We start from the raw sequence: 26,313 nt of genomic DNA, 5'->3' as shown, positions 1-26,313 counted from the left end.
ATCTCAAGTGGTATTAAAACGTCCTCAAGTGGCACCATCTGCAGGACTACTTAGAAGATGTAAATTAATAATTCAATAGTTGTAGTATTCCTTATTATAAACTCACATTTTTAGCCAAAAGTAGCTAAAAAACTGAATTTCATGCTTGTTGACCATTTTGTTTTCATGCTGACAGATGGATCAGAGACAAGAATTTCAAGGCTTTTACCTACGAGGCTCGACTCCTATCTCTTGTAATAATTTTGTATTGACATAGTCTCATTCCCAGCACAGATGCTGTAGAAATTACACAGGTGTCAATTTTGCTCCAGAAAACTTCCATGGAGCTCTGGTAAGTTGAGGAGGATGTGTCAGTCTTCTGTGGTGGTTTTACACCTGCAAAGCCCCCAGATTCAATTGCTTTCCAGGGTGAGTGTGTGGACTGTCACATCTTGCCTTTTTTTTGCCTCAGGAGCCCATCAATAAAATGGATGTCACCGTATCCCGTTTCAAAATACTCTGTGGTAGCTGTTGTAGGTGTTGGTAGCTGTCAGGAGTAGTTCCAGGCATCTCTTATACTACATTAATTTTGTTGTCAGAGAGTAAAAGGACACAGTTTTTATTTCTCAGGATATACTTTAATTTCTTATTGTTTTATTCGACCCCCTGCCATGACCCAAATCTGATCTGTCCTAGTGAACAGGACCAGTTCTCATGTCAGAGGATTCAAATGTGTATGCATTGCAATCTGAACAGCAGAAGTTAAGTGAGATGACTTTGCCATTGGAAAAAAGCAAGTGTCTTTTGTTTAACACTTGCTTTGCTCTTGCCATCGTGCAGTGCAAAACCAGGAGCTCCCCTTCCAAGTGAATTTGAGGCTACTCAGTGTAACTCCTGGTGTTTTGAGTCTACCCTGAGGAACAGAAGACTGAAAATGAAGACACATCCTAACTGAGCTTTATAAATTTTCATTGACTTGAAATCTCTTCTGGACTTTTAACCTGTGGACTTCTGTGGAATTCCTCATTTGCACAGCTCTGTGCTCCGTGGAAGCTCACAGAAAACTGAAGACAATGGGTCCCTTTGTTTTCAAGGAAACAAGTCCCTAAGAAGAAAAGGAAGATCAGCCTGTGAGTACTAGGCTAATTAATGAAAAATATTAAAGTATCTTGAACCAGATATTGCCAAAGCATGGAGCATAAGCATGTGCGTGGCTCCTTTTGAGCCTCTCTTTCTTTTCCTTCCTTAGCCAGCAGAGATTCCTGGCAGGGCCGTTTGTACTACTGATGTGGTGCTCTTCTACTCTTACTAAATGGACCAGAGTAATTCCCACTGCTCTCAGCCTGGATTGTTTTGCCAGCACTCTGTTCACTTGGAAAACTTTGGCCTTATTGCACACATTCAGCACACACTCTTTTAAGTGTTTTTTCAGTACTCTCCATAGAAAGAGGGGGAAAAGAATGATCCTGCGGAAATTTTGGAAAGAACTGAGTATAACCTTGGTGTTCAGCTGATATTCAAGATATTCAGGGCTATGTTTTGCTTTTCTCTACAACAGCTCCAAGATGGTGGACCAAGGCAAAGATTGTCTAAGGTATTAGATTGGACTCCTTGTTTCAAAGTGCACTTCCACACTCAGGTCCATCTTTTCATCTTATTGCCCTCAATGTGTGTGGAGACCTGTGTGAAAGCAACACCTGCTTTTATTCCTTTTCTACTATTTCATCCCATTAAATACATTCTTTCCTGAAGTGTTCCATGATGACGTGGTTCCAAACCTTGACACATGGGTTTTACTGGGTTCTTTGCACATGTTCCTGGCAATGATCTGCAATCCCTAATTATGACTGCTAGCAGAGGTTCAGTACAACTGAACACAAGACTTGAGCCCCAGAGCTGGTCTTTCTGCCTGGAACTGTGATTTCATGGTATTTCATTTCAGTATGACTGCCAAGGGTTTGTGCTTCTCTAAGGTGAGGTTTGTCCCCATTTCCCCATGACCACCCCCTTGTGGAGCTACTAGGTCCACAAGATCCAGCCTAGGTTAAACCAAATGAAGCATGAGAAAAAATGGAGAGTACCGTGACATTTTCCCCCAGAGTCTTGGGACTGGAATGACCTGGGAAAAAGGTGCCCCAGGGAGGTTGAGCATCTCTCTTGCAAAGAGGTGGCATTGCCTGGGGCACCTTTACTGGGATCAGCTCCTACTCAGCAGCATTAGTGCCAGTGCTGGAATACCCAACCCTCCCTCTTCATAACAAGCCAGAAAATTTTCCACTATGCCCCATGTGTGCTGCAGTCCTGATAGGGAGCATGGTGATGGTGACTATTGTGTCAGAGCTCACAGAATCTTTCAGGAGTTCTGGGTATTTGGGCTTATGCCCTGAGGAGCATTTCCATCGCTATTGCTTCTTTTTGGTCCTGTAGAGGTTTTGCTGTATCTTTTTCCAGTTCAAATCCCTGTTTCCCTGGGGAATAAATTGCAATTACTCCTTGCTTCCTCCTGAGTTTCCCTGGGCGAGCTTTGAATTTTATGGGAGACATGAGCAGCTGCCATAAAATCTCAATCTCCTTTGTCCCTGAATAGCATCATGCATGCAATAAATTGCACATCCCAGGTTTTGGAGCTTTGATGCTGTAAGATGATTTGTGCCTTATCTTCACAGACATCTAGATCAGCTTCACCTTCCTTGGGAGGTTTGAATAGCTGAGGCTGTCAGGCTCCTGTGGAGGATGGCCCAGCTTTGGAAAGGGCTGCTCTCAAGTTCAACAGAGCCTCAGGCCAGGCTCTGCTTAGGAGGCTTAATTCCCTTTCCCACTAGACCATCTGATTATGAATAACTGTGACTGAATGTTGTATGTCGAAATCCATAATCCCCTGCAAATTGTTTAAAGTCTTGTCCATTGAACTGCGGACCTTTATCAGACAGCAATTTATGGGATTCCATGTCTGGCAAATACAAATATAATGTGTGCTGGGACATGTTTTGGTGTCAGATTCTCTATATTATTGGATAATATTATATAGTTCCAGGCTTATGTGAGTAATAACCCCAATTAAAATGTGATCTTTGCCAAAAAGTGTAAATAAATCTGGTTTAGACAGCTCAAGTATTTCCTTGTCAAGCTCTTTTATTTTTTAAGACCCCTTTTTTATTTTACAAGTTGCTCTTCTCCACATTAATCCATGAGCAGCATGTTGAACATCATGGGCTCTCCTTTCCTCTTCCTCTAAGAGACAAATGGGATATAACACTTCCTTGTCCAAAAATCCTTGTGTTGGATGATGTGAATGAAAAGTTGTGAAGTTGCGCCATGTTGTGAAATAGATTTTCCAATATTTTTTCCTTTCTGCTGAGGTTAACTTTTCTGTGTTGGGAAAGATGTCTAGTCTGGGGAAGACATCTGATCTGGGCAGAGGATTGTGGTGCAGATAGCCTCAAACCAGACCTACACAAGCTAACAGCAAGCCAGAGGCAGCACAGCAGTGTGTTGCTGCTCCAAGTGAGTTATCCTGGGCTTGGGGCTGCATTAACGGAGCCATTGTGCTTTTGGTACCCAAGCAGTGTGCTCTGGGCAGTGTGACACGTTTTATAGAGGCATCAGACTCACAGATCTCAAACAAAGTACTTAATTTTTAATATATTTATTTTATTTTATTTTTTTTTAAGTGGAGACATACTAACATGCTTAAAATAATGTTTGCAGCCATTAGGCTTTATTCACAAGTAGTGCAGATCTTGGGGTTTGCTTGGAATGGAATTGTGCTAAGTATAAGGACTTATTGCCTGCCTGACACTTGGATGCTGTATTTTATTCTACCAGTAAATAATGAGGGCAGCAGAACTGCAATTTAAGTTCTTAGAGAAATTCTTAGAGAAATTTGGTCCACTCTTACTGGATGTCTGGACTTGGAAAACCAACTTATTTCCTTGCACCTAAAAGGTGTTCAAGAAATTAACTTTTCTAGTCATTTCAGCTTGAAGAGGTGGCTCACATGAGCATTTCCATGAACTTTATTCTCTGGAGAAAAATGCAGCTAGAAGCTGAAAACAAAAAAGAAATAAAGTAAAACATGGTCAAACATGCTGTAATTATAAACCTGAGTATTGCTGTAATGAGACTTAGACCAGCTCTGGTTCAATGTGAGAGAAACTGGAGCGAGTTAAAATGTGTGGTGTGGTGGTGAGGTTGTGCTTGGGGGGAAATGAGAAATCCTGCAGGATCATATCTCTGCAGGGAAATCCCACCTCTGCAGGGGTGGCATCTCTTTTCTCTCTGATCCCCAAAACCGTTCTGATCCTTCAGGACCCAGCTATGGGGATTTTTGCCTTGCTGTGGACTGAAGTAATTCTCTTCACTTGGGCTCCTGCTGGTTGGGGAGGGTATATTTTTAAATGGTGTTAGTGGAAATTTTGATTCAAGGCTTTCTGAAATCCCTGGAACTGAAAGCTTGAAGTTCAGGCTGTTGCATGGTTTCCCTGGACATGTCTTCTTTTTTTTGCCTGGAAATTTTATACCAGTGGAATCGGGGGATTTTACATATTTATGCAGGATTTCCAGCATCTGGTGGCTGGCTGGAGCAGTAGCTCTGCCTGCCTGTCACAGACAGGGCCCCCGAGGCATGGCAGTCCCATGGCTGTGTGGGCTCTGTGTGTGTGTGTGTCCACCAGGACAGCCTCACCCAGAGCCTGCCAGGAGCTGCAGAGCACACAGCTCACCTCAGAGCTAACACAAGCTGCTGCTGTATCACAGCTGTCCGGGTGGGAATCAGGAGGGATGGTGCTCTGAGGGGTGTAGGTTACCTGAGGGAAGGATGAACACCAGCCATGGGGCTGTGTCACACGGCAGAGCGACAGAGAGTCAGTGACCTGGGCATGCCTGGGTCCTTCATTCTCCAGCTCACTGTGTGTTCCAGCAGTCCAGGAAGTGCTTTATCTTCAGGTAAACTCTCCAAGAGAAATCGTTTCCTCTTTAGCCTCTGAACAGTAGCTCTATCTGAGGGAGCTAAACCAAACCAATCAATTAGGGATAAGAAGAACACCAGTTATTAGATAGCTGATGATAAATTTTCACTGGGCTTGGCAGAAGCCTGCTATATTGAATCCAACCAAAAATTGACTCCATGGGTGCTGAGACATGGAGTTTCCTTGGCTCTTTGGCTCTGTCCTCATGAACTGATTTCAGCTTCAGCCTAAGAAGATGAGAGAGCTTTCCAGTACCTCCCTCAGCTCTGCTTCTCCCAGTGTCCATCCCTTAGTCCTGCTGGCATTTCATGGCACATGATAAAGATCTCGAGAGCACTGGTATCCTGGAAAAGCCAAACCTTCTGTTTGTCTAAAGTATGACTTTAAGTTTTCTATTTCTGAAGTATTTTAATTTTTTTCCCATGTTAGCTGGATTTCTTTCATTTTTTTTAAAAAGACAATTCCAAGTCCTTTGCAGAAGCATGAGAAAAATGTTTTTTAAATGGATTTAGATATTTTTGTCAAAACTCTGTTAATTCTGTGAATTTGACAATCATTTCAATAAATTTTTCATAAAACTGGGAAGCTCTTAATCCCATATATTCAATACAATGAACATATTTTCTTCACAGGGTGTTCTGCTGCTTAATAAAGAGTATTTACCTTTCTTTCCCCTAGACCTGACTGGTTGTCTGTTCTGTGGAGGATGGTATAAATGGATGGCTTTACTAATTCATACCCAAGGAGTAAGCAATAAAAAGGAGTCAAGATCCATCCACCAGCTTTGTAAATGTGAGGCCTTACTGTCTTTTCTTTTAACAGCAAACTAGGGTGTGCTTTCAGAACCAAATGACACCGGTTCATTGATATTTTTTATTTGGAGCCCTGTTGCACATTTTAGACTCTTCCTTGCTGAGGATCTGCCTAAAGCAGGTGGTTAAAAGCAGAAATCCCTGTTGAGAGCCCTCCTTTTCTGTTTATCTTTCCTCCAAAGCCAGCATGGATGCTCTTACTTGTATTTAACATTTCAGAATTTGAACAAACTGGAACAACTGATGCTTACCCTTTCTTTTTTCCTCAAAATAGTGATAAAAATGTTTTGAAGGGGCAATAAAAATTGTGGTTGAAGTTTATTTTTGCATTGGGCTAAGAAAAAGTAGAAGTGAGCCAATTTTCACACAATTTCAACTTCCAGGACAGCTTTCTGTGTAAAAAATGTATTCCATACCCATGGTTCTATGAAGGGCCATTCATTAAACTTTTGTGGGACATGAGCAAAATCCAGAGAGCTTTTCTAAATATGGGAACTGCAAACTAACACACTGTTTAAGAGAGACAATAGAAATCAATTTAATGGGGTAAATCTGACCAGAGATTAACTTTGTTCAGGATATTTTCTAATAGGAAAGAAGCAGTGGGGTCATCCAGATCCCTTTGAAAATTTATTGCTGTGCTCAGGAATTCCTTGTACATCCCAGGGCTGGGAATCTGAGCAGCAGGCTGTTGTGGCAAGTAAAAAAAATAAATGGTGCTATCTTGATAGCCAGATAACACAGTATCTGCTCACATAAAGTCATTTGGAGAATATTGTTTGTGAAAACCTCTTTGCTTTGGATCCATTCCTTCTTCTTTCCGTTTTCTGATAAAAAATCCTAAACACCCAGCAGTTAAAGGCTGCCATAAAACTGAGAAGAAACACTGACACTGGTGCTTTATCATGCTCCATCTGGGAGGCGAGCCAGCTCTTCCTACTTCAAGTTTATTTCTCCTACTCTGCTTTACCTCAGATAATGTCTCATAAACAGTTAAGAGGGTCATTTGTAAATGTCTTGGAATGGTTATTGCTCTCATATAGGCTTTGGATCTTTGTGCTTAAAGTGAGTGAACATCAAGGTAAAAATCAAAACAAATTCCCAAGCCTGGAGCAAGGACTATTTGGGAGTGCCTCCTGTTCCTAGGACAGAAAGTTGCTATTTTTCTCCACCTTAGTTTTTAAATTTTAAGTATCACCTTTCAGATGAAGTGATGTTTGCTTGCCAAGCTTGGTGTATCACCGAACAACTTTTAAACCAAGGACCAGAACACCTAAAGAGAGCTCGGCTGGAGCATTTTAACAGAACATGGTCCCAAACAAGTGGGTTACTAAGCAGCAAGTCTCTGGGGGAAAACTGCTAATTTCAACCAGGATTAGATTGTTAAATGAATTAAACCCCTGGCAGCCAGCAGCAGCAATGTCTTTGTGAGGGCTTGGAGACTTGTTTTCTCCCTCTCCTCACTGGTGCCTTATTCACAGGCGCTCCTTTTTTTGGGAGAGGAAAGACCCCTGCCTGCAGGTATTACTGGCTGTCTGCAGAACCCAAGTGCCTGTTCCAAGAGCAGTGGCTACATGATTTATCTTAATATATCATTACACATTTATCCCCTGACCCTGTCCATCAGTTCATGATCCCCAGGCTGGGGATGCCTGCGGTGCTCTATGAGCCAAACTGCAGTGCCTGAGCCATGGGATGCAGGACAGGGGCAAGGAACTGGTACAACACAGCCCCTCAGACTTTTGATGTGCTAGAATAGCATCCCCAAGCTCTGTTTTGAGCAGAGGCAGAAGGACTCCATCCCCACACTGCTGTGTGTGTCAGACCATGTGGTGAAAAATGGGCCTTTGGCTAATTTCTTGTGATTGTGTTTGAAGAGGCAGCTGCATAAAAAGACATTTACAATAATCTTTCATGTTTTCCAAAGAAAAAGAATCCACCTGTGTAATCTTTCAAGTTAAGCTTCCCTCAGGTCTTGTTTAACATTATGAATATGGCAGCTCATATAAATTTATTATCTGAACTAAATATTATTCCTTCTCTGTCTTCCTGATATTTCTCCTAATCCTTATCAATGAAACTATTAAGGTATAATGATTTTACAGGCTGCTGCTTCTTTGTCTTGTTCATTTTATTACTTCAGCTGTATTCTCTTCAAATAAATTAATTAATATCACAATTAGAAACCCAAAGCAACATTACACAACCCACACAGCTACATCAGTCATGAATGCAGAAACAGAGATGATGAGATATTTACTTGTGATATCCTAGCTCTGAAAGGATTCCTTGGAAAACAGCAAAGAGAAGAATGTGTTGAACTGGGAGAGGAAACTGCCATCTACTTCTAAGTTTGATTGGAATTATTAGAAGATGGGCTATTTGGAGAGGTTCTACTCTGAGCATGTCTGCTGCTTCTTTGGCTGTAGGAGAAGGGAAGATAATAAATTCCCTGGATTTATTGTGTATGGACAGGGTGGTGGGGTGAGGCTCTGAAGCTCTGGAGAAGGCTGCATGCAGTTGGAGGAATCAAACTGCAGGAAATGCAACATATCAGAAATTTTTATGTACTGTCAATACCAAGGAACTCTGAACTGTTTTGACTAATGAGATGTGAGGCTGAGGCTTGTAGACTCAAAATTCATCTCTTTGCCTTCAGCAAAAGGGGTATTTCTGTGTCTTGACCCTCCATAAGACAGGAGTGATGAGAGATACCTACTTTAGGCAACATTAGAGATTCCAGCTGATGATTTTAGTGCACCCTGCAGCAAACACTAAGTAATTACTATGCACTAATTTTTTTCAGCTCCCTGTAGTTTCTGCTCACTCAGGTAATTTTTGACTGCTGCACTCCGTGTGGTATCACTGCTAAAGTTGGTATGAGTGGATGTGTCCAGATCTGAGTTTAGAGAAGCAAAATCCCTTCTTGTGCAATACAATATATGTCATTGTAGGCTGTAGGATGTATTAGTTATCCTTTGATACATGGAAATAAATGACCGTAAAGCTCGCTAAGTCACACTGCCTGTATTGATTGTCTGTGTCTGCAGAGATACCAATACTGGATCTCAGTGATTTAAAAACAAAATTAAATGCTCCAACTAATTATAGTTCTCTGCACATATAGTTGTCCCTGAGTATTTGCAGCTGTCAGGTTCAAATATTTCTAATAACTGTGGTTATGACATTTGTTCAACAGATGAGGTAAGAAAAAAAGATAAAGGGGCAGCAGCCCAGTTTGAGGAATGGAAAGGAGATCAGATACAGAACTCGATGCCATGGAGCATTACAACACAGGTTTGAAGGTGGACTTCAATGCACCAGATTTTACAATTAAAACTAAATAGCAGGTGGTGTGGTAGCAACACTGAGAACAACAAGGAGAAAACCCATGTGGAGGAAATGCTGAGAAATACGTGTTACCCCAAGCCCAGACCTGAGAAGGCTGAATGTTAAGGTTCCTCTTAAGGAGGGGTTTAAGGTCCTTGAGGAGTTTGTGTCATTTCTGTCATGTTTTCCCAAGAATGAGGGCAGCAGTGTACAGGTGGATGTCTTACTCTAAAATTCATAATCACCAAATCATCTGTGCAGAAGCCTTCACCTCCTTCACCTCTGGGCTTCCCTGCAGCACAACCTGGTGTTTGAGTGCACTTCACCCTGCACCATTCCTGCATTTGTGGTCCTTTTCCTGAAGAGTTCTTCATTATTTCCAAACTGTGCTTGGAGGTTTCAGACTTGGAACACTCTACCTGTGTCTTGCATAGCTGACTTTTCTCTTTTTCCCCTCATTGCAAATAACTTTCTAAACATTTCTGTTCTCAATTTCTGTAATATGCTGCGTGTAAGACATGAGATACCAACAGAAATCTACTTTTTCAAAGGTTTCCTTTCAAGAATTCCCATCATGACACTGTTGACAGGAGATACCTTAAAGAGAAAGCACCACAAGGAAAAACACATGTTTGATTTTGTTTTTTTTCTTTTGTTGGGGGGAGGAGTGGAGGGGAGAAAGATTAGTGGACTATTCTCAGTGTGTACGTCTCAGATCTGTGATCTTTGCTGCAGAATGCAACTGTGCAGATCTATCAAGTTCAGCCATGCTGGGGTATGCCACACAGGTGGATGGTTTAATCTTGACAGTTGAGCTTCCAGCTGAAAGGAGACAGAAAAAATGAGATGAAAAAACATGCTAAAACCTGTTCAGCTCCCAGACAGTCTTTGGAGCTGTGCTGCTGGATAACATTGCTCATGGAACAAAGGCACAGCAATGGGTGGCTCTTTCCATCACAGGTACTGTATTGGTTTTCCTAAAGCAATTGTGAAATAGCAAGGACCCTCCCAGCTCACAAAATAAAGGAGGTGGGGTGCAGTTCTGCTTTGATGAGGAAAAAGCAGCAACATGGATATGGCCTTGGAATGCAGCTGAGATGCTGGAGCAGAGTGTGTGTTTCACAGGCAAATGATGACACTCCAAACCTGTACATTTAGGGCTGGATCTTTAAAACTGCACATCATGCACCCACAGAGTTTTCATTTAATTTAAATAGGAGGAAACATCCTTTTCTCAGGAGGAACATTTCAGAGCTGTCTTACTCACCCACTGGCTTCACACTCTGCTGCCTCTGGAATGCGTCAGGTTTGGGTGCAAGTTGCATTTCTGCTGCAAACTTCCAGTTGCATGTGTAGAGTTAGCATGGCTCAGGTTAACATTGAAAAAGGGAAATGTTAATGAAATGCTTAAGCACATACCTATGACACAATCTGAAACAGGTGGATGTGGAGCCATTGAAGGGCTTCTGCTTCACTCAAACCATATGTGAAACTCCTATTGCCATCCTAGGAGCAATGATCAAGGGCAGGAGATGACTGCTAGTGAGCATGATTTAAAACTGACTTTAGAAACAGTAATTTATGCTTTGGAGCCTCCTCAGATGTGTACCCAGTAGGAAATTCTGTAGCTACACCTGTTTACACATCTTTCAGCTCACTGAGATGCTAATGAGAAACCCAGCCATCACGGGCACAGGGAGAGACTGGAACAATTACTGAGCACCAGAAAGAAAATGGGCTCCAGTGACTGATTTATCAGCAGGCTTTCCTAAAGGACAGAACATTCACGCCAGGAGTTTTGAGGGGCCACTGGGCTGCACTCAGATTTTGTGGGACAAGGCTAGAAACTGCATTCAACAGGGCTGGTAAACACAGTGCTCTGGAGCCAGGGACTGCCCAAGACAAAGATCCCTTTCACCTCTCTTCCTTTTTGCTTGCACCCACATTTTTAAATCTCCATGTGCCCTTCATGATTGTGAAGACTTTTAGACTTGATGGGGCTTCAGATTATATCACTCCTTCTGCTGAGATATTTCCTTCATTCATTCATTCTTGGCATTTGAGGGGCTTCACTCTGCACCAGTGTTCACTGGGGGCTCAGCATCTGTTGAACATCCCCCTGCCCTGATCCTGGCCACCGGTACTGCTTGATAATTTAAGCAGAGAGAAACCAGTGTCCTTAGACTTGGGATGAATGTGAGAGTGGCCTTCCTTTGGCAGAGATGAGACATGCTGCACTGTCTAGGAAACCACAGAGTTGTGCCAACTACTTCCTTGCAGGACAGAAATAAGGCTTAGTCTTAGATGACCTTTTTCCTCTTCCAAACATCCCCATGGTGTTTTTCCTTCAAAACATTTCTCCTTCAAAATCTCACCATCTCCCCAAAAAGCTTCCCCAGGGAAGTTCAGGGGGAGCAGCGGGGGGATGAAATGGAGACACACTTTGTAGAGCTGGTGAAAACCTGTAGATGTGCAGAGATATTTCTATTAGAGATGTCCAAGCTGGGGCTGGATCAGGGGGTGGCACCTGCATCCCTCTGCAGAGCAGTGCAGCACCTTTTCATGCCTCGGGAGTTGGGGCTGGGAGTGGTGGGAGTGAGGAAAACGCTTGGGGAGGTTGCAGGATCAAATGAGTTGCTTAAGTACTAGTCATTATAATTTTGTTTGTGAAGCATCATTTTACTTTCTAAAGATAAATACAAACATGGTGAAAGATGAATAAGGCTCAGTAAATGGCCTTGGGGGTTTAGGAAGCTGTTCCTGCAGTTTTGGGATGCGATTATGTGATGCGAATATGCTCCCATCAAAACCACTTGGAGACTCCAACTACAATCTCATCACTCCCCTTCTAAAAATCAGATTGCAAGCCAGCAACAAGACTTCTGCTTAATTATAGCCTGAAGAGTGATGTTTGGGCTGTGAATCATGTTAGATTTCACACTGATAGACGAGGAGTACAAGTGCTGATACCATCTGCAGATTTGGCATGGTTCACACACCTCAGCAAGGAGCCATCCCGCTATGCTGTGTCCCTGGCAGGTCCCTGGTCTCGGTGGGACCCACCCTGGGACCAGAGAGCACATTTATTTTCTGTGCCAAGTACAGCTTTTCTACTGTGCAACCTTGTGTTCACCCCTCCTTTAGTCTCTGAAGACCTTGGGAATTGGAAGATTCCTTTTTCTCTTTGCATAAGCAGGACATAAATTCAAAGGGTTCTGCTGAATATTTGTTAAGATACATATTTATGTGCAAAATCCTCCCGACCTCTCAGAAACTATTTAGTTAAAAGAGGATAAAGATGATTTACTTATGCCTTAGGGCTGTTGCTATTTAAACACTGTACATTTATGTCTATTTACTCTGGTATTTACTAAAAAAGTGTAGTTAAATTAGCAGTTGCTGCCTCTCCTAGACCATTTCTGAAGGATCTTACAGCACTTCTTTAAAGGAACAAACTCAGGAATGAACAAACCACGTCATTCTGGCTGTAGGACAGTGAAAGCAAACACCCTTTTCTGTGGCTACAGGGAAATAAAAGGATGTCTATGGATTCCTCAGTGTGACAAACTGCTGATTTTGGTGAAAACCACAGCTTTGTTGTCACCATACCCTGTGGTGTCACTGTGTTGTCACCACATACTGCAAGAAGCCTCGGTGGTGTGGTTTGCTCCATTACCCAGGTTTGCACACAGGTTCCCATCCCATGATCTCCATAAATGGTGCAGAAGGGGCAAAATCTCCAGGATTCTCCCACTTGGAGCTGGACAGGGTTCTTTTTTCTGAGGGGTACTGGCAGTAATGGCAGTGGTGCAGTCGATAAATGGCTGGCTGTGCTTAATGACCTGAGGCACGCCAGCTCCTCTCAGCTGGCTCCCAATCCCCAGGAAATGCACCTCGGCTTGATTACTGTCGCCTAAAGAGTCACACATGTACTCTGCAAACCTTCTTTTCATTAACTTAACCTGTGCCCAAAGAGCTGCTGAAGAAACAGATTTTTTCAATCAGATAGTGCATTTTCGATTAAATGACTTGGTTTCTACCCATTTTCTCTTTCTTTCCTTCCGTACAGGAGTTATCTGTGTTTAATGCTGTAATGGGATCTTGCCATAAACTTGGCTGTGTCCTTCTGAAGTGATGGTGTTGATAATTAAGACGTGTTATGGTTTTCCACTAAGTATACTTGTGCCATATGGATATTCAACATGTCTCAGAGCAAAGACTGGTCCTGAAAATTGAGGACAAGGTGCAACACATAGGAATTCAGAGTGAAAAGTACTGTAGAATTCTAGACAAGCAGGAAGCTCTGTATTCCTGTACCTGCCTGCCTGGAGTTCCCCTGCAAATGACTTTGGCAATGGTTTAAGAAACGAGCAGGCAGGGTTGTTGTAAGTGTAATGAATGATGTATAGCAAATGTTTACAAAGCAGCTGAGGGAAAAAGCTGCTGGGGCAGGGCTTGGGTTTTCAGCTTGCAGTAGCTGCACTAAAGAGTGGGACCTGGAGATCTTGTGGCTTTGGGGGAGTGCTGGCAGAGTTGAATTAAGCATTAATCAGAAACCTTTTTTGAATAATGAGGTAAGACATAGGAATGGATTTCTATTCAGGAAACCTTCTTCTCCCTCTAAATGAATGTTTTTCAGAGCTGTTGAACCATGGGTGTTCCATGTTCAAGGCTTAGGCTCTGGTGGTGGGTGGGAAATGGCATGTACTCCTTGCTCCAGAATCAAGAACAAATCTGCCCATTCCCAGACAGAAAAAAGCCACCAGCACCCAGAAACAGACTGTGACGGCCCCAAGGACCGGGCTCCCTCCTGTGCAGCTCTGCTGGGAAGCAAGGCAGGGTGGTGCTGCTGCTTTACTCCAGGTGTTATTTCCTAGCTTGCTGGTGAGGACAGGATTGGCATTTTGCAGGTGAGGTAACATTCCTTTGGCAAAAAATTATCCCTCAGTCTTGATACCCAACTGCATTTGGTGAAACTGCTACTGGTTTTCATCTCTCCAAGCCCTGGCCCAAACTTTTCAGCTTGTCACCCTTGGCATTGCAATGTAAAAATGACTCACCAAGCCCAAAGATATCTGGAAATGGCAGATTCAGGATGTGCTTAAAAAAAACCCAAACAAACAAACAAAAACCCAGAAAACTTTATTTATTAATTTACTTATTTTTCTCCTGAGCAGGCATCAGCTCTCCAGGTCTGGAGAGTGCTTTGTGTGGAAGTTCTGGTTTTGTTTTGCTGTGGTTGAAGTACAGAAATTGGGTAAGTAAGTGAGTTGCTCTTCTAGCAGACAGGTGTGAGCTGGATTCTGGGGGCTCCTGTACAAGTTTCTTGTTCACATGTGGTGTGAGGAAAAGGATATGGGTCAATTTATTCCTTTTTCTTTTTAGTATCATTCAAGAATTAGAAAAGATCCCTCATTCCTTAAGTGTTCTTTGCTTTGCTAAAACAGCCTTCTGAAGATAGCGGTAAAAAAGAAATAAAGTTTGAAGCAGCTCCTGTGTATAACAGGTTAACTAGCTTTGAAATGAAATGTGAAGTAAATAACTTTGAAGCATAGTTATTCCTTTTTCTTGTTGAATTCTTAGATCTTGCATGACATGAAGATCTTGTTTTCAGGAAAAAACCATAAAACCCCCATATCCTTTGGCATGTTTAATGGAAATCAATCTGAACTGAAATTTCAGCTGTTAGTAAATCAATGCCATCCCCATGTTCTCTGTGAATACTGGCCTGTTCCTTAAGGATCATGTTTATATTTATTTAAAAAAAGGCTGCACAGTATTTGGCACATAGTGAACTATGGTGACACTGATGGTGCTTTATAGCTATCACAAAGGATTGTGGGCTCCTACAACCCATCTTTGGAGAACACCCATGGGTTGTGTGAGCCTGCTTGCCACCTCCCTTGACAAGATCATGCTGTGTGATGCTCCCGTGTCCCTGCTGATGGCTGCTCTGGGAAGAGGCACAGCTGAACCTCTCCATGCATCTCGCATTTCCCAGAAAGTGCTTTTCCAGTGGCCTCAGACTGCTGAAATCAAGCTGCCTGTGAGTGGTCCCCACTGTGCACTGCAGCTCCACCTCTTTAGCAGTGGAGCCTGGCGGACTGGGCTGTTTGCCACGAGCTCTCTGTCCGGGGAGGTTGTCACTCATCCCCTGCAGCAGCCTCAGCCTGGAGCCATCCATCACCGTGGCAGCAGCAAGCCCTCGCTCGTTCCTTTCTATGGATCACAACCAAAGGAAAGAGACATCCAGGGAAGGGAGGAACAGGTCTATGTGTCTTGGTGTCATTCTCTCGAAGGTGCTTTTCTCAGGGTGCATGACCCCTGGTGGGGCCCAGCCCCACACACGCTGTGAGGGGGCAGGGGTGGCACGGCACCAGGCAGCTGCACAGAGGGGTCTCTCCAGATGATTGGACCTTCCCTGGGTGCCACTGGCCCTTGCCAGGTTGAGGAAATGTCATACATGAAATTTGCCATCTAGAAGTTACCTGCTGGTTTGTATGCTTAGGTTACTTGTCTCATTTATTGCTTTTATATTAATTAGTTTTCCACATCCCACAACGTCACAGCTCATTTCTTAGATGTGTGTGGGACAGATTTCCAGGCTGTGTGACATAGACACCAACCCAGGGAATTAGGAATATGAATGTCCTTGAAGATATCAGCTTTTTCCTTGTCCCACATGTCTTGAAGGATTAGCCAGAGGCTTCTTAAAAGTGCCGTGGGAAGAGGGGTGCTGTGGGATCCAGTGCCAGTGCCCTCCTTGAGGATTTTTCCTTCTGGAAATATGTGAGGAAAGGATATTTCTGGGCAGGCATTCATGGGTCCAGTGCATCCCTCTGTGCTTGCACTGCATGCTTTTACCTTGTTGACTGGCACATGCAATTTTTTCCCTGTGGCAGTCTTCCTGTCCCTACAGACAGCACAAACTTGGGGAGAATGAAGGAATAAATAATTTTTCTTGGGTCTGCAGTGCTGCAGGAGCTGCACAAGGGCTGCCTGCACAGCAAGCACGTGCACTGTTTGCCCCATATGCAGCCATCTGGTTCTGCTGAAGGTTTTGATCTCTCAGCCGGGTTTGATTTATGTGGCAAGAGCAGCGGCATTCCCCTTGGAGAAGCCGAGCACAATGGTTAACACTGCCACTGCTTAAGGGTGAAGTTGGATCCCACTAGGGCTGAGTTTTAGGTTGCCCCTTATTGGACACATCTGGTGAAGGAAAGGCTCTCTCCTTGCCGCTGGCCCACTCTGGCTGGGTTTGGGCCAGGCAACGTGAAACCCCTTTGCATTTTCAATGCCTCATGCCTTGGTTTGTGGTAATGCCGCTTTCCCCATCGAAGTTTGGGAAAACGATACGAAAGGGTATTTTTGTGCTGGAAAAATAAACTAATGCAAGGGGTTTTAATTTGGTATAAGGAGGTTTTTTTTCTCCTGTTGTGAAGGTGGGAGCATCAGGTGGAGTGTCCATGCCATGAGAAGCCTCAATAAAAGGTTTTGTGTAAGCAGTGCTCCTGGGGGCTCAGTGACATCTTCAGTTTGCATGTCGGGAATGTCACAATGCCACATTGCTCATCTTATGTCCTGACTCATCCTCATGGACACTGATGGTTTTTCTCCTTTTCCTTCATTTCACAGAGGCTGTGAAACACCATATTCAATGTTTGTGTACTTGAAACTATTGTGTGTGTTTGTTTTTTTCCAGATAATATGACTTATCGTGGTGTATTACCATAACTTTTTACTATTTCCTTTATTACACATCATTTTGCAAAGTTCATGAATGAATAGTCATTAGTTCCAGGTAAGAAATGTGATTGTTGAAGGCATTCCTGCCTAGCAGAGTCCCAAAGAAAAACTGAAATATGAATTTAGTCTAACCCAAAGCTCTTTTATCTTAATTTCCTAGTGAAATCCAGCTGAAGTGGGTGGAATGCATTGACTTAAGTTGAAAGAGCATTGTACTGGCACGAAGAGTTTTGGGATGGGAACTGAGAAGAGAAAACTCCAATTGAAATGTCATAGGAAAGTTGGGGAGAAAAAAGATCTACTGACCCAACCTGGAACGAGCACAGCCCTTTGCAGCAGGCAAAAAGTGATTTGTTAAGGTTTGGGTGTGTTTCTATGATGCAGATACTGGAAGGAATTTTTATGGGATCTGGCCCTGGAATTGAGAGGATTAAATAGCAAAGGAAAAACCAATGTGTTATTTGTAACTGATAGCCTGCAGAAATGATAGTTCTGGTAGGAACTGGAATTTGAGTCCCAGTTGCTGTAGCCAGCCATTCCTAACCATCTGTCAACAACAACAGCCTGGGAGTCAGGGCTGGAGAAATAAGCTGCAGCAGTCCTGCATTTCTTCATGGCTTCAGGAAGGATGTCCCATGGTGGGGAAAGGGGACACAGCCTCCTGAATTGTGATTCTTTGTTTTTGAAGCCATCAGCCCACGTGTCAGAATTAATCCAATGTGTTGCATTGGAGCTGCCCCAGGGCAGGTCCACAGTGCAGTGTCAAACCCAGCTGCAAAGTGCCCGAGACAGGAAACAAATCACCAAAAGCTCTGTGCAGCACTGCAGCCCACGCTGCTGCCACGGTGCAGAAACACACTGTGCATCATGTGCTGCTGTGGAGAGATGGTCTGTGCTCCATCAGCAGGCTTTGTGCTTTTTTCTATTGGATTTAACCCAAAATACAGCAATGCTGTGGTCAGGCTTGCAGGAGAGAATAAAGGAGACATTATGGTCTGGGGGTTTAAGCACAGAACTGGAAGTCAGTTCAAGGTCCAGCCCTGTGTCCTGGGAATTCAAGGTGTTTTCTGAGCTCAATCCACAACCTGGCTGTGCTCACTTTCTGTCCTGTGCATCATGATCTTGGAGTGTGATGGCACTCAGTTAATTTACAGGTGTTTGGAGAAGCACCTGTAGCCCGAGATGGAAGGTGGTGCAGGACAATCACCTCTTGCATTTTGTGAGTGCACTAGCTGCGAGCTTTAATTTTGCTGCCAAAATGGACCCTTGAAAGGGTTTTTGGTGCTGTCTCCAGGTCCCACCTACGTAAAGAAACCAGAGTGTCAGAAAGAGAGAGAGAATCAGGGACAGAAATGGTGGGATTTGTAAAGGCTGCTGCCAAGCATCTGGGAACTGTAAAGGTGCTTCCAAGATTTTCTGATTTGTCTAAGGACCTTAATTAAATCAACAAGTGACACACAGCTTCCTAGAACAAGGAGAGCCCTTTGTTGAGCTGCACAAGGAGCAGAGGTGTGTTCCTGTGGAGCTGCTTGGGATGGAGTGATGCTGCAGCTGATGTGACTGAGGGGTGCAGAGATGGCAGCTGGGTTTTTCTTCTCTCCCAGACCTACGGCAGCTCCAGCCTGGGCAGGGAGCAGCAAACCTGCGGGATGCCTTTCCTGGTGGATATCTTGCATTTTGAGTAGGGCCATTGCCCTGCTGCAGAAGGTGGTGGGAGGAGGGAAGGAACGCCAGACCTTGCAAATTAGAATCAAAGGCTTGGTGCAAGGTTTATGGGGACATTTACTAGTGTTGTTTTCATTATTTACACCAGTCTTGGTTCTAGGAGTTCTCATTAAAAGCGTAATAAATGTAAAAATATTTTACAGGCCAATAAAATCTCCAAAGCAAAAATAGCTTTATATAGTGTGATTTTTTTTTTCTTTTGCAAAATACTGTGTGGTATCATCTCGAACCTGCTGATTGCTGATGGGATGAGAGAAGCCCCTCCATTCTGATGCAGTGTAAGGGGACAAGATGGGGATCAGGATTACTTTCCAGACAATTAATTTGTCAGGTAATGGGTAACTCTCAGTCACTGAGTTTGATGAGAACATATTAGGCTAAATATAAACATTTTCCCTTTTTACCCTATGGAAAAGACAGAAAGCCAGATAATTCATATTATTGTTTAAAAAACAACATGAAATGAATCCAGAAAAGCATCAGAATGGGACTGACAAAGAGAAAACACGTTAATTTTTTCAAGTTCTTCTATAAAATATGTTTACATAAACATGCTGTATGTAGTCAGATCTAGCCTACAGTCTCTGTAAGAAGGAGAGTGATTTTTGCCAAATCCTCTGTTAGGTTTGGGATGTGCAGTCCTCTGCAGACGGACAGAACTAAAATGAGGGAGCATTTTGGAATGAATTCAGCTTGGAAGCAATCCAAAAATCTTGTGGAATGGGTGGAGACAAAAAAAGAAATTGAATTTAACCATTAAATCATCCAGCAACTTGGTATCTGTGACACTTATCTTGTCTCAAAAATAATAATGTTCCAAAGTCTTAATGACATCTAAACATTTCTTTGATCACAGAGCAGACAAATTAGTCTAAAAGATAGATTTGTCTGTCTCACCTGGGTTATCCCAATAAATACTGAGTCAGCTTTGCAAAAAGAGTGATTGTCAGAATGAATGAACATAGATCTGCTTGACCTAAAAGAAGCTGGAGGTGTCAGCTGCAGCAGCTTGTGGACCTCCTTGCTAGAAAGCCAATTTATGATTCCTGGCTTTTAGGCTCTGGCATCTGCAAATGCTGTAAATAATTATTTTTTTTTTCAGATGGACTGTAAATGTTGTTCTCATAATTTTGCATGAACAATGATTCTTGCTCATGCAGGGTTTCGGTCCCAATTTTTTTTTTATATGTCAAAGAACTAACCCTGTACTTGGAGAGTGGGAATGAGGAGGAAACTCATTTCTCCTGGAAGGATCCTCTGCCTCCTTCCCTGCCTGCTGACTGAGCTGACCCGTGGCCAGCGTTAGGGAGGCATTATCTCACAAGCACCAGAAATGTGTCAATCACCACAAAGACCAATAATGGCACAACCAGCTCAATGCCATTTATGAAATCCATTTTGAGAACTGAGTGATGCCAGGCAAAAACACTGAAGTATTTGCATCCCATCTGGCAGGTATGAGCAGAAAGCTCAGGAAGGCAGTGCAATGCACAGATTAATTCGTGCTTTCAATCTGAATGTTCCACTCCTGTTTTTTTGTGTATGTCTGTGACCAGAATTGAGTTTCTCTGTGAGGCTACTTCAAGGGGAGGCACAAACCAGCCAAAAGTCATACAACACTTTCTTAGCAGGGAATAAATTTAGATCCTTGCATTTTCATTTTCTTACTAACATGTTGGAAATAAATGTGGGGCTTGGAATGGGATGATCACTGGAAGAAAACATGGCTGGTTTTACTGCCCTTGCTATTGTGCCCCAAGGCCACAATTAGGTCTGGAATCCCATTGTGCCAGGCATTGTCCAAACACAGAGGAAGGAACAATCCTGGACTCCAAGGTCTGCAGTAATGATTAACCTTTATTTGTTTGTGCAATTACTAGTTTATTATTGTGCACAGTTGTTTGCTTTGGAAGGGAAATGTTCTCAATTCAGAAGTAATGAGGTATCAGTCACAGCATAAAGCCTTGTATAGCATAATACATATATACATAGCATAATATATATACATACCATATATACATACATATATATATGTCAATATCATAATACATATATACATAGCATAAATGCATTGTATATTGGAAACATGGAAATATTTTTCTCATTTTCATGGGTGCCTTATTGAAGTTTCAGGTTTTCAGGTGATCTTGGGGAGTTACACTCATGAAAGCCCATGTGATCAGGATGCAGAATTCCTGGCAGTGCCTTGGGAACCTGCATCCTAAAATAGCATGCACTTAGGCCATGTGAGACAACAGCAGAGCTGGGACTAAGAGCATCTCAAATCCCAAGCTGGTTGTCTTGTGGTAATACCTCTTGTCTCTGCAACAAATGGATATTCTGTGAATACAACTCTATAAACCACTGTCTTGCAAAGTACACTTGATTTAACTTGATAATTTGGGTAATCTGTATGTCTCTACATTGGCTGCTGGCTAAAATACCGTTTTCTTTTCCACACAGTGATCTTGGCTTTCCCATTGCTCTGCTGTTATCTCCTTTGCTATCTCGTAATTTACAGGAAGTTCAGAACTGGATGCAATCACAACTCATAATTTGAAATGCTAATCTTAGGCCTGTCACTCCAGCTGTATCACATACAGTCTGCTCTATTAAACTTTAATGTCTATCCTAATAACCATGTGAGGCTAGTGGATTAACTCTGATTCCAGTTTAACTACTGATAGGTGCCTGTAGTGTTGCAAAGGACTCTTGCTCTTCTGAGGAGTGCTGAACATCTTTGCTTTGGCTTGTTTACAAGCTGTTGAAAGCTGGTCTATCACAGTTTTTCTCCAAATAGGACTACCATAAATTTGATTTAATTTAGCAGAAGAATGGTGCACTCAGAGCATCAGTGACTCTATTTCTCACTCTGTGTGTACTGCAGCCTGCCTGCTGTAAATATGCCAGCCATGGGGATGCCAGGAAAAGGGGTGAATTTTCTTTCATTCAGAACCATCTGGATTCTGTGAGTGGGTGGAAGACTGGGTATGAAGCAACTGGATTGTGTAGAAGATGGGTAAAAGCCTGGCCCTGTTGAAATTAAGGGTAACCTTTCCACTAACTTCGGTAGAGCCAGGATTATCCACGATATTTTGGTTTGGGCTAATGGCATTTGCATTGTCCAAATAGATGCTGGCAAGGGAGGTAATTACTGGTTTTGCTCGTGTCTCTCAGTGATGAGAGTGCTCTCTCCATGTTGTGTGGGTAGGAAGGTGTAAGATCAGAAGTCTGGTGCTGTTCACTTGTGTCAAATGTAGGTAAAATTCATAGGCATATGGTCTTCTGCACCGTTAGTGCTCCTGAGTTACATGCTGGAAATCATAGAGTCATTTAGTTTGGAAATGATTAAGATCATTGAGTCCAAATGTAAATCTAAAGTTGCCAAGTCCACCACGAAACCATGTCCTCATGCACCACATCTACAAATAGGATGCTTCCATAATTGTAAGCGCCTGAGGATACAAGAAGACCTGTTTGGATTGCAGACTGGAAACTCTCTTGGCAAAAATGTCTTATTTCTTTTTCATAGGAAGGTCTGGCCACTGCCCCAAAGAATGAGGTTGAGCACACAGATCCCCATGGTGCAGGGCTGTGGTTACCCTGTCCCTGATTACCCCAGGGTGTGCTGCTACCCTCCAGGCACCCAGTCAGCTCCTCTCGAAGACTGAAGGACAAGAGAAGCCAGGGCAGCTACTCCTGCAGGTACATTCAAGGATATTGATAGGCAGAAAAAGACTATGGGGACTCAGAAGATCCTCAGTGTGACTAGAGGTCCATCTGTGGAAGGAGCTGGCAGGGGTTGCATTTCTATATCTGGTCTCTAAAACCTCTCCAGCTGGTTGGGGGTGGGGTTTTATATGGATGTTTTAAAATTTGAAGCACAGCACTGAGTTGAATCAGGAAGTTTTCTTTTTAAATTTGTTTGGTTTTTTTTTTGTTTTTTTTAAGAAATGTGGTTTTTTTCTGCAGCTTGCACTGGGAAAGGTCTCTTGGGATAGAGTAGCATCTCTTCTAAAGCATACAAAGGGCAGAAAGCTAAACACCCTGACAGGGGCTGCACTTGTCTGCCAAACCTCCTCCTTCATACACTTGCTCTGTGTGGCCTACTGGTGGTGCAGCCATGAGCTGAAAATCCTCTGTGTGAGACAGTTTCCCCCAGCACATCAGACTTTCCTCAGAGCTGTTCAGAGAAAGATTTTAGTTTTGCGTCAATTTGCAACAGGACTCATTACTGAACTTTGGGTTCTGGCTTTTCTTTTTTTTTTTTCAAACTGAATTCTTGTTGTTCAGCCAGTCCTTGCTCTCTCAAGCCTATGGCACTCCCCAGGCAGCTCTGGGACTTCATTTTCATTCAGGATCTACCTTTTTGCATCTGGGTGCTCTTCTCTGAGGGAACACCTTGTCCCTTCTATTCCAAGGCAGATAGTGAGTTCAGAGGAGATTCTTTGGGATACCTGCCCAATTTTTTCCAATCCCTGATAGATTTGGAAGGACACCTTTGACTGTGAAAAATGCTCACCCCTCTGAATCTAGGCTTATTGGTTTCCTAAGTATAAGGACTCACTGTAAATTTTTCTAGGGACTATTTTGAATGAGTACCTGAGTTGCTGGTATGGATAGGTGGAAAATTTTAATGACTTCTGTGTGTGGTTTATAGCTATTTTTGAGCATATTTTCAGCAGCTACAATGGTTACGCCCATAAACTGAAAAAAAAAGAAATCTCTTTCCCGTCTGCTGGCTTTTCTTGTGCCTCGTGTATATTCTTGTTTATTCTGCTGGGCTTTCAAGATGGAAGTTTGTACAAACATTTTAGAGTTTAAAAAACAACAACCAGAGGCAAAAGAAGAAAAAAGAAAACAAGAAGCAGGGTGATCAGCTCTCAAGTGTGTCTGTGCATCCTTTGCTTTACCATCTGGAGCTTCAAGGTGGCATTAATTTTTACAAAGTTTGGGACGTGAAGAACCTCCTGTTTTCTGCTCTGTAAATGAGACTGACATGCTGTTTCTTTCATGTATATTCTTTGGAATTCATCCCCTGGCTGTATAGCTCCATACTTCCTGAAGATTATGTATATATGAAGGAAATAATCACAGCAGAAGCCACCCAAATACCTGTGGGTGATCAGATAACCCAACCCGCTCTACAGCTTTTGAAAATCCTGAGTCAGGTGTTTGCTACCCAAAGAAGTTTCCTAAAAAAAAAATTTCAGGGGTTTGTGTGCACAAAATTGTTTTATCTTCTCGTTTTTTCTGCAGAGGTGAGGGATCTGCAGACACACGAGGATGAGAGGTTGAGGGAAATGTGTGAGTGAAGGTTCCTCCAGCTGGCACCAGTGGCTGGGAGACTTCTTGTGAAGAGATGAGTGTTTTACGTAAAGAAAAAGCAAGTGCAGCTTGTTCATCTGGTTTGCCACTTGTGGCTTATGTAGCAGTATTTCCAATGTTCATCATAAGTACAGTTAATGCTATTTTGTATAATTTATTGATTTCCATACAATCTCTGTTGGCCATACTTCCTATGCAGGGATCCAAGCATGCCAACTGCTTTCTGATATTAACTGTAAATTGAAAATATAAAGAGTGTCTGATTTTCACACTGGTTCTCCCCAACTGCAAGTAGAAGTTGGCATTAGCCAAGGATGCTGGCTTGGTTATGGTCCAGAGGACCTAACAGGTTTTAAGGGACACTTCCCATCTTCCATGGGCTTCATGCAGAGGAAAGGAAGACTCAGTCTGACTGCAGCACTGTGGATGCCAGGATGTGTCCCTGCTGGACACAGAGGAGCAGCCACTCTCTGTGTGCTGGTGACCAAAGCCACAGCTGGTGTTGAGGGCACCAAGAGACTCAGGCTAGCACAATGGTGCAGACAAAATATCTGTGTGGAGATGAGCCACGTCCGACGGGTTGCAGCTGTCCCTCTGCCTGCTGGCCACCCCCGCCCTGCTCCAAATGTAAATCATCACCCTTTTCCCTTTTAACATAACAGTTGTGCCATTTAAAAGCTCAAAGAGCTGAGAAAAATGTCTACTTGTTTAGAGAAACCATTAAAACAAATTATGAGCATTTAATAAATGGGCAAAACTGTCTGTTTGTCATAACACAGAATTTTTCCTTTAAATAGCCAAGCAACCACCCAAAAGGTTTCTCATAGATGGGTGTGTTGGGGGCCAGAGTCAATCTACACTGGGGTCCTTTCTGGGAGCCTTTGGCCCAAGTCCCTGCACAGATGGGTGGAGGGTTCAGGGAGGGGTAAAAGCTGTGCTGAGCTCCTTTTGGGACTGGTGATGGAGCAGGAAAGCTTCCCTGGCCTTGTGGTACCCAGACAGAATGGCACACATTGCCTCCACCCTGGCAGTGGAGGGATGGGAGCACAATGCCCAGGTACCACATTGTGCTCGGCTCCATGGAGCCCTTGGCTGCTCCTTGGGAGGAGGGTCTGCCTCACATGCAAACGGAATTTTTCGTAAAGCTTAGATGCATCTCTTGAATAAACAGGAGCTTGGCCACTGCCTTTGGAGAGCAGTTCAGTGTTCTTCACACTTCTCATGTGATATGGCTTTTTTTCAAAACATTTCCTGAACCTGAACTCCTTCCTCAGGTTGTGGGAACACTCAGGTTTGGATCTGCAGTGTGTGGGCTGGCCTCTCTCCAGTTGTTTAACTGATGATTGCTTTGGATAGGATTATCTTGGACAGGCAGAGAATTATCTCTGCAGTGCTGGGGCCGCCTTCGCCCTGGGAGGGGGGAGTGACCAGACCAAGCTGTGATGCTCATGCTCTTGCTGGCAAGTGCCTCCTCCTGACAGTGTGTTCAGACTCTGGACCTGTGATCCCATCTTTAACAGCTTTTAAGTCCTTGGTCCTTAAGAATGATTGATTACTGGTTAAACCCCCTTGTAATGATCCTCTTTACCTTTAGAGCCTTCCAAAATTTGGGTGAAAACCTGCTGTGTGTTTTGCTGTTTGGAGACTCAGGAGCCTGAAGGTAATTAAGTGCTCAGCTTTTAAGTGCACAACATCTCTGTGCATCGCAGGATTGCAGCTTCACTTGTATGAAACCCGACTGCTGGCTCCCATCATGCAGTCCTGCAGTCATGGAGACCCACAGGGTGCCTGCAGTGGTGTTGTGGAGCAGCTCCTGGGGGCAGCAGACACTGCCTGAGCCAGCCCCTCTACAGAGTAGGAGCTGCAGCATGGCAGGCTGCTCAGGGAAGACAAAACCAACTGGGCTCTGACAAGCACAAAGCTGCTGCATCCCTGACACCTTTCAACCACTTCTGATGGGGCCAAGGGGTGACTCCTTGAGTGCTTGAGGCACTCCTGTCATGCGCCCTTTGTGGTGGCTAGCAAGTTTACTGGAGGTATCTCAGCTTGTGGCTGGCACCCCTGGAGGGTGTTTCCATGTTTCTCTGAAAGTGCTTGGAGCCGACAGTTCTCACAAAAATAGTTGGCCCAATGAGGGAAGCAAATCTTTTCTGTTGTCATGATGGAATTGTGCAAAAGAGGGTAAAGAAAAATAAAAACTTTTTGGGTCAGTCCCCATTTTGGCTGTGGGTTCCAACAACATGGCAGGGCAGGAGCCCTGGTGGTGTTTGTTGGAAGAGGGTGTGGAAGGCTTTGCTGAATCTTTGCAGGTATGTGAATTTGGAGATGGCGATTTTTAAGGGTTCAATTTAATTTTATTTCTCTCTGTTCATGAGGAACAAGTCCTGTGAAGATGAAGGTGTGAAAACAGCATTCAGCAGTGAGGG

Source organism: Pseudopodoces humilis, chromosome 17, assembly GCF_049639895.1.
Source record: "Pseudopodoces humilis isolate 2021_Gansu_Grassland_sample_001 chromosome 17, ASM4963989v1, whole genome shotgun sequence".
Taxonomy (NCBI): Eukaryota; Metazoa; Chordata; class Aves; order Passeriformes; family Paridae; genus Pseudopodoces; species Pseudopodoces humilis.
Note: the sequence above shows the minus strand (reverse complement) of the source record.